The 9,402-nt window shown below is 40.0% G+C and overlaps 1 pseudogene; it reads right to left on the bottom strand.

The window, feature by feature from the left end:
* Nucleotides 1–1,337: 1,337 nt before the first annotated feature.
* LOC149238190 (protein DWD HYPERSENSITIVE TO UV-B 1 pseudogene) lies at nucleotides 1,338–2,102 on the bottom strand (annotated as a pseudogene).
* Between the last annotated feature and the right edge of the window lie 7,300 nt (nucleotides 2,103–9,402).

Consider the following 9,402-nt stretch of genomic DNA (forward strand, 5'->3'; position numbering starts at 1 on the left):
GATGGCTAACTCTTCAAACAGTACATGAAAATAAGCTGGTTGGAACAACAAAATAACATCTCTTCCATTGGGCTCATGGAGTCAAACACCTCTGCAGTAAACTATTAACTACTTAATCATAGAAGCCAAGGCATATAATGTTTAACACTCAAAACATCTCTCAAAAAGAACCTCAACTCATAAATATACACAGGAAGTCTGAGCACTAGGTGAATTCAGAGTGATTGCATATTTAGTGAGCTGTAAAATATATAAAGGATAATGACAAAACCACACATATTCTGAGCATTGAACACATGATGAATCTTGGGAAGAAAAAGTAATCCTTTTATTACTGTCAAAAAGTCTTTTTACATAAGCTGATAAAAACTCTGTTTTTTCATAAATCTCCAACCCCATTTACATCAGAGTTTCTCCTATATATAGGAAAACCAAACTAAAACTACCTTGAGTCTCCTCCTCCAGCATGAGGGGAGCTCGAAGGTTCCTATTAACTATCCTTATCTATTTTAAACAAACTTATTAAATACAAAAGGTATTGCGCTGTAAATACATAGAGTCCTAATCACATTGACATTCTAACTCTATCTCCTCGTATGCATGATGCTTTTGTGAATGCTGCCACAAGTCCTCTTTCTGTTTCGGTTGAGGTATCTTGAAGGAGAACACACTGAATGAGCTGGCCTTGGATTCCAGTCACGTAGATGGCTTCATTAATTAACCAAGGAAGGTGCTCTGTTTTCACGGCCTCTGTCTCCCATCACTCTTCATCACTTTAAAAACATGTCCTCTGCTCTTTAATTCTTCCCAAACAACGCATATCACCACACCTTTCAAATGAGCTGGAAGCCTTATGAGCTGAACAGGTGTACAAACCGGATCACCGAAGACTAAAACCAAAACCCAATAATTCGGTCATAAAGTACCTTTAACGAGACTTTAGCTGGAATCAAAACATTTCACCTTTTTGCGATGCACATCTGTCATCTTCTGAACAGCTAGGATAGTTTTGAATAGTCACCTTTATGCTCTTGAAACATTTCATTCAAAATTAGCTGACCTCAGCATCAATTTCATTTTTTCTCATAAAACAGTCATCTACAGCAGTTTCGTAGCGCGCTACGAAACTGCTGTGTGACTTAAAAAACACAGTCTTCCTCTAAACTGCTCACAAAATTGAATAGTTGCTGTTTGCTAGGCTTCACGGTTCACCATTTGAACCAGCCTATAAATAACCAACTGCTCATATTCATCCTTGAAGACCGACAACACCGCAAGCAAGTCTGCCACCAGCATTTCCTGTGCTCTTACTCAATTCATGGCCACCTTTGCCAAGATCATGTCTGAGCACAGCATATACGAACAACTTTTTTTTCACAACTCCCACTAATAATATAATCCCTCCCATTCATATAATATGACCGAGTATAGTTCTGAACACTTCCTGTAGGAGTAATGTCAAATTTCATATGTAGCCTTCCATCCACAGCTAAGTGTTGCTTGACCTCGTTATCCACAGTTGAGGAAAGGATATAATGATCATCACGAGAAAAGCACACCATCACATTCCCTCTTAAGCTGGTCGTTGTATACAAAGGATGTGTAGGCTTTTGTCGTAAGTCCCAAGTTTTGATTTCCTGATCAAAAGATGAAGTCGCAAACAAGTATGGGGAATGATGAGCAAACTTTACCACATTTATATGTTCACGGTGGAGATCTTCGAAAACTTGTAACCGTTTTCTACTGCACACATCATACAGAGCAACATGTTTTGAATATCCACTAGCGAGGAAATAATTATCTGTTTCATTAATATAGACAGATGTTAATTTCTCAAACTCTTCATATGTGTAAGTGGCAGGGTTTCTACTGCTGCTGCCTGCACCATATCTGGAAGGAAGAACAGTTGAGCGCATTCGGTTCACATCATACAGTTGTAATGTGCCATTGTCAGAGCCAGCAATAAGCTTGGAAGGGTCCTTGTTGAACCAACAGAGACCAAGAATACTATGATTTGCTCCAACTGACTGAACATGTCCGACAATTTTACCACTTTCATGGTTGATCACAACCACTTCCCCATCCAAAGTCCCGAAGACCATCAAACTAGCATCAGATGGATGATACTCAAATTGTCTGGGCCGAAACTTCTTGTTTGTCCTTAAGCATGTTGTACAAAACAATAAAAAAGTCGTCCTCCAATGTTGTCGACGCGCACAACCACAGCATAAAACTTGTATATAAGCAAACCATTTCCCTTTCCACTCATATGACGCTTGTAATCTAACTCCAGATTGTCGACGAAAGTATCAGAAAACAAATCGGTGCTATAAAGGATGGAGTCCAGCTTTGAGCTCTCGTTGCTCCAGCACGTTTCAGGCCTTCCTTCTTAATTATAAAGCTTGCCCCTCTGAAAGCACTGGATACAAGGGCAAGCAGACATCCTTTAAGATTGCTTGATGACAATCCGCTCTCGATTCCTCTTAGTCTTTGCACTAGGACTCCCATCGCTGACTGTTCTTAGATCCCTGCCAATCTACGAAGTCTGCAATCCGAGCATGAGCCGGAGAACGCAGTTAATTGGACTCGAATTTCTTCTGCCGTAACCATTACAAAAATCAAACTTTGTGATTTGACCTTCCAACATCTATTTCTGAGTCGTAGTTTTCAGGGCCATAACAGACTTTAGCCTTCAATCAGGGCTGGATTCTTTCCAACAAGATACTGACTATGTGGATGCATATAGATCAACCAAATGGGCAAACCTATAGCCTCCAGCGCCATTTGTATTATCTCTTATGTTGGTGCCAGACAAACGACCTGGAATTGTGGTTCCAATTGAAAGTGCATTATGTCCACCTCATAACCACCGCAACTTTTGCTTGTACAACTGTCAACCGTCTCTTTGCAAGCACCCATATTATGACATTTACCATAATGCCCTCAGCCACAAAAGGAGTAATTATTAAACATGTTTCCTCTTGAAGATTAATCCTAATGAGCTGCAGCTGAACAACTGTTTGTGATGGACCAAAAAGGCTCTGGTGTTGCTCTAAACACTGCAGTGTCAATAGTAGTAAGCACCATTCAGGCAGGAACCTTATCATCAAAATTTAGTACATGAACCTTCTGCTGAAAACTCGAGCAAATCCCCAATTTCGTAGCATGCTACGAAATCACCTAAACAGGTAGCGCTGCGAAAATGCTAAAAAAGAATTCAGGCGCTGCGAAAACACCCTGTCTTTAAGCTAAGCTAAAAAAATTTTAGCAACAGAATTTTCAGTGATAACAGAAGGTAGTTTGAATTTCCCTGCCCTGATCATTGATTCAAGGTGGTTCAAACAAATGTGAAGTTCATCTGCTCCACAAAACTTTTACTTGTACCTATTTGAAAGGCTTCCAATAACAACAGGCATACAGACAACAACTGGATGGACTAACTCCCACTTCAACAAAAGAAACAGATTTCACATCTTGTGAACACCTCCATGTCTTGTATTTGCATACAAATGATGGACTAGGTAACAAGCCCACAAAACATGCCTTTAAACAAATGACCCTTCAAGTCAAGCATGTAGAAAAAGACCATTTGGACTCTTTTTCAAAAGATGAAACACTTTCCATTTGGAGACCAAGTTAACTTCTCCCAAGTCAACATGGCATCACATGCATGTCAAAGCAATCAACCCTGCAAGTTAATTACACATACATGTTCAAAAACAAGGAAATCATCAACATCCATGTGTTCATGCATCTCATGCTCATGCATGCATTTCATCCTTCAACTTTCACTTAAGCACACTGTACTTTCGAAGCTGAAATGAAATATAATGTAGATGCATCAATAGACATGCAATCTCAATCAGATAAGAACTCTAACCATTCCTTACCAATCCCTTTCAAAGGTACTACCTTTTTCTGCACATCAGCATCAACATGTGAATCATTTTGAGACACATCACTCATGGAATCTTCCTTTCCATTTCTGCCATCTTCTCTTTCCACTTTCTTCAGCTTTGGTGGAAGCATTGTTGGATTCAGTGTCCAACATTTTGCAACAAGATGTCCTTGCTTATGGCAGTAAGTGCACTGCATGTGCATCCTCTTGACAGCATGATTTGCCTTGTCCAATGGACCTTTGGCTTCTTGCTTCTTTTCCTTCTTCTGCTTCCTATATGTGGCCATTATCTTCCAACATCTAGAAAAATTATGGTTATCCAAACCACAAAAGGAACATATAACTCTTTCCCCATACTTATGTGGAAATTTTTCATGCTTTGAAAAATCAAAAGGAATATGTTTGGAACCAGATTTATATCTTTCTCTTTCACCTTTATTGCCTTCATGCAGAGGTGAAGCAAATGAAGAAGTGGCTCCCTTTGGAACACCATCAATCTCTTCAAGGCTGTTGGAGTCTCCCCAACTCTCTGGTTCAAGTGTGTGCTTCTGAACACTTGCATCCTGCAAATGATGTTTCAAGCTATTGCATTCCTCCTGAATACAACCTTCACACTTCTGAGGTAGAGGACATGAAATGAAACTCCTTCTTGGGACTATTTCAATGGCCTTCATGGTAACTTTGGGATTCTCTCCATAAGGCTTTCCATAGCCAAGACCCAAATATTTAGGCCTTTCCTCAACCATTATTGGTTCAAAAATACCTTGTGCATGCTTTCCCAAGCCCTTTCCTTCATAGCCCATCTTGGACATTAGCTTGGAACATATGCCTCTAGTATGTTTTTCAAAAGAACCAATGCAAGCATTCTCAGAATAATTTGAAGACAAACTGGACTGGCTTACCTCCTCTTCAAGCTAATACTTGACTAAGGCTTCTTGGGCAACAAAGAGCTGTGTTTCGAACTCATGCATCCTCTTCAGGTTCATTTTTGTGATATGAAGTTGCCTCTCCATTTCCTGCAATTTGTCAGCAAGCAACTGCTTCTCTTCCTTCATGGAATTCAGCTGCTTTCTAAGCATGCTGCTCTTCCTTCCATCCTCATACATTTCTCTCACCATATCCATCATGGTGGACAATTCTTGCTTCATGTCTTCATCAAAGAATCTTGTAAATAACACATAATTTGAGGACCCACTTGTAGAAGTTGTCATTATGTCAATGAACAAAAAAAAACTTCAACGAGATAAATAAAGAGCTTATTTAAGCAACCTCTTGCAACAACCGTCTTGTGCTTTGGATTGCCTTGAGGTCCTTTGGGATAAGAAGAGTGCCTTCAACTCTCTTTCCTTCTTGTCCTTCCTGGACCGAGCTATCAAAAAATTTCCCTTTACCTCTGCAAACTCAGAAAATAGTCAGCCTTTAAAACAAGCATACGTCAATCAGACAATCAATCCTTGACTACCCATACACCTTTCAGACAAGCAATCTTTGCTCTGTCAATCAAGCATTCTAATATAACCTTCCTTGAAGGTGGGGTTCATCAATCTTAAGCTCTGATACCACCTGATCTGAAAATGGGGCACTTAGGCTTCTTGTCCAACTTACAAGAACCTCTCCCACTTCCAAAGCCTGAAATATTCCCAAGTCTTATTGATTAACCAATGAGGAATTAAGGAATGCTTGAGAACATGGGTGTATGTTGGTATTTGTTTTTAACTGTTCATATGCTGTAAATTAATGTGTTGAAGCTGATGTATAAATACATGTAACATAAAATAAAGCAGAAGTAAAGACAAACACATAAGACAACAAATTAATTAGGAGTTCACCCACAACTCTTGGGCTACATCTCCGTGAGCTCTAGTAAACTCAACTAGGCTCTCTGGGATTATGGTATAAGTCTTTTTTACAAGCTCTCGGCTCAACTCCTACTGTTTTACATAGAAACAGTGGGTTCAGACACCATGTCATCCCTTGGCTCTTGAAGCTCTTGGCTTTCTGGCTCTCAGCTCTGGCTCTGGCTCTGGCTCTTGGCTCTGGCTCTTGGCTTTGGCTCTGGCTCTCTGGCTTTGGCTTTGGCTCTGGCTCTTCGGCTCTGGCTTTTTGGCCTTCTGTAACCTTCAGCTCTTTGGCTTTCACTTGAACTTCAAGTGACCCCAAAGGCTCCCTCAGCTGCTCTGCGCAGTAGCTCTTCGACTCTCTCTGCTCTCTCTCAGCTCTGCTACTACTTTCAGCATTTGGCTTCCTCTCCATTGAGCTCTCTGCCTCCTTTGAGGTGAGCTTCTAGTTTTTTGGCTACCCCAACCATTTCTCTGTGTGCAATCATCCTTCTGTGGCTCTTTGGCTTCCCTGCGCGTTGTCTATTCGACTGCCATCTGGCTCTCGGCCTCTGCCCGCTCAAATCCTTCTTCTAGAGTTGCATAACGCATTCAGGGGAGGTGACCACCTATTCTGCAATGGATAGTGCATCAGCGCTTGAAATTCCTTGGAAACAGTCGTTCCCTGTTTACACAGAGAACACTGTAAAACATGGGAAAAACCTACCAAATCTCTGTTTATCGGACTTCAAAAGTCCTTAAATCCTGCCTTATATTTCTATCGGGTCTGCCCATAAGTCGCTATCACAAGTCGCCATGCCCCTCTCTATGGATTCCCTTTGAATTTTAAAATTACATTAAAATATCGCAAAATACACATACGACTGCAGTTGGGCGGATCTAAAAACATATGGAATACCGTTTATAATCTTATCAGGTCCGAAAAATCGCATCGCATATATAGATATACATACATATATATACATACATATATATATATATATATATATATATATATATATATATATATATATATACACATATATACATATATACATATATACATATATACATATATATATATATACATATATAGATATATATATATATATATATATATACATATATGTATATATATATACTATATATATATATATATATATATATATATATAACATATAACCGCTCCCCTGTAATGCGCCAATGCGATATTGCGATATCGCAATTGCGCATCGCATTGGCCTAGGGTTCCCATATGGCATGACTAGTCCCGATGTCGATTGCAATCCACCAATATCGGTGATTGTCACATCGCGCATCGTGGGGTCCTGCTCTTGCCCAGTGGCATCGCCGATTACGATCCACAGATTTCGGTGATCGCACCATCACATCGGCCCGATCCTATTGCGTGCCTGCCTCCGATACCCTCCGACAGCCACTGGCAATTGCGATTATTGATTGGATTTGGATCGTTGATAGGTCAGATCCGATGACTCCTATTTACTGTCCCTTTGACCTCCGATGGGCTCGATTTTCGCTGTTTTCTCATGTTTTTGAATCTTTCCCAAAGAACAAAAGGGGATCTTCTTTTTATGAAAACTTCTTCATTTGAAGTCCGTTTTCGCTCATTCAAGTTGCGTTGGATTCAGAATGAGGAGATCTCTTCAATGAGACTATTTCTGAGAGCAGCCTATGATTTTAATTTTCCTTTGATTTACAAAGGATTTGTGCCATTTGGCACCTTTCACCTCGTATATGAATTCTTTTAGACTTAGAGGTTTATTCAGGATCCATTTTTGGATCAGCAAGTTTGGTGGGAACTATGATGATACCAGATAGTTTGCTATATCACCAAACCATGGGGAGAGAAATGAAATAGCAAACAAATTCCCATCTGGTAACTTGTCATCCACCATTCCTTCTTCACCTGCAGGTAGATTCATTCTGGATAGAAAGTCATCAACAACATTTTCCTTACCAGGCTTATCAACAATAGTTAGATCAAACTGTTGTAATAAAAGCAACCATCTTATGATTCTAGCATTCACATCTGGTTTATTCATTAAATATTTGATTGCAGCATGATCAGTATGCACAAATGTTTGATAGCCTATAATGTAATGCCTAAATTTGTTCAATGAATGCACAATAGCCAGGAGTTCCTTTTCGGTCACAGTATAGTTTAGCTCAGCCTTTGATAGGTTCTTACTGATAAAATAGATGGCATAAGGCAATTTCTCCTCTTCCTAACCTAAGGCTGCTCCTATGGCTTTGTGTGAGGCATCAACATGAATATGAAAAGGGAGGGTCCAGTTTTGGCCTCTAAGGATTGGTGCAATGGTTAACTTACCCTTTAGAATGTCTAAGGCCTCTTGAAAGCTCTTTGACCATATAATCTCAGAATCTTTGGCCAACAACCCAAACAAAGGAGAGGTCAACTTGCTGAATGCTTTATGAACCTTCAGTAGTATCCAGCTAACCCTAAGAAACTCCTAACATCTCTCTGCTTTTGTGGAGGTGGGACCCTTTGGATGATTTCTATTTTGTTTGGGTCCACCTACAGTCCTTGCTGAGATATTGAATGACCTAGCACAGTCCCTTCAGTCATTAAGAATTCACATTTTTCTGGACTGAGAGATAGATTCATTTCAATGCATTTGTGTAATACTTTGCCTAGGTTAGTCAGGGCTTCTTGGAAATCATAGCCATAAGGTGTAAAATCATCCATATAGATTTCCACAGCATCATGTACTAATTCAGCAAAAATACTCAAGACTGCTCTCTGGAAAGTGGCAGGAGCATTGCATAGGCCAAAAGGAAGGACCCTATAGGCAAAAGTACCCCAAGGATAGGTGAATGTGGTCTTATCCTAGTCTTCTGGGCAGATTTGGATTTGGTTGTACCCATTGAATCCATCTAGGAAAGAAAAGAACTTCTTCCCTACCAGGCCATCTAGCACTTGGTCAATGAAGGGTAGGGGAAAATGATCCTTCTTTGTGGCTTTGTTTAATTCCCTATAATCAACACAAATCCTCCACTTACCATTTTTCTTGGGAACTAACACTAAAGGAGAGACCCACTCATTGTTTGAGATAGGTTAAATGAATCCTGCATCTAGCATTTCTTGCAGTTCTTCTTTGACTATGTCTTTAAGAGCTGAATTCATCCTCCTTTGTGGTTTCCTGACTGGCTTGCAACCTTCTTTGATGTATATGTGGTGAGTACACACTAAGGGGTGTACTCCCTTCATTTCCTAATAACTCCAAGCAAAGGCTTCTAGGCTTTCTTTCAACATGTTGCACAACTTTTCTTCTTCTAAAGAAGAAAGAGATGGGTTAGTTTTCAAAGTTATCTCTAGGCCAAATTCTATGGTTTTGACACAGAGTGGGTTGGAATTAGCCAAGCATAAGTCAATTGGATGATTGTTCCGGGTTTCCCTTACTTCTTCTTTTAATGGCAGTGAACTAGGAGTTGGACTTTAGAGCAGGCGTTCAATTAAGTCATCCTCCTCTTGTTGTCCTCCTCCTATGATTGCTTGCAAAGTATAAAGTTGGGTAGAATAGTCCTCATCTTCTTCCTCCTCCTCCAACCATAAAGGTAAATCATGCTCTAGAGAAGGTTGAGTAGGAGGGTATAGGACTAATTGTTTCGACATATGCCCATTCTTGATGGTCATATTCCCAGCTC

Source organism: Pinus tabuliformis, chromosome 8 (genome assembly GCF_031772625.1).
Source record: "Pinus tabuliformis cultivar Carrire ecotype Pingquan chromosome 8, CPIR1, whole genome shotgun sequence".
NCBI lineage: Eukaryota > Viridiplantae > Streptophyta > Pinopsida > Pinales > Pinaceae > Pinus > Pinus tabuliformis.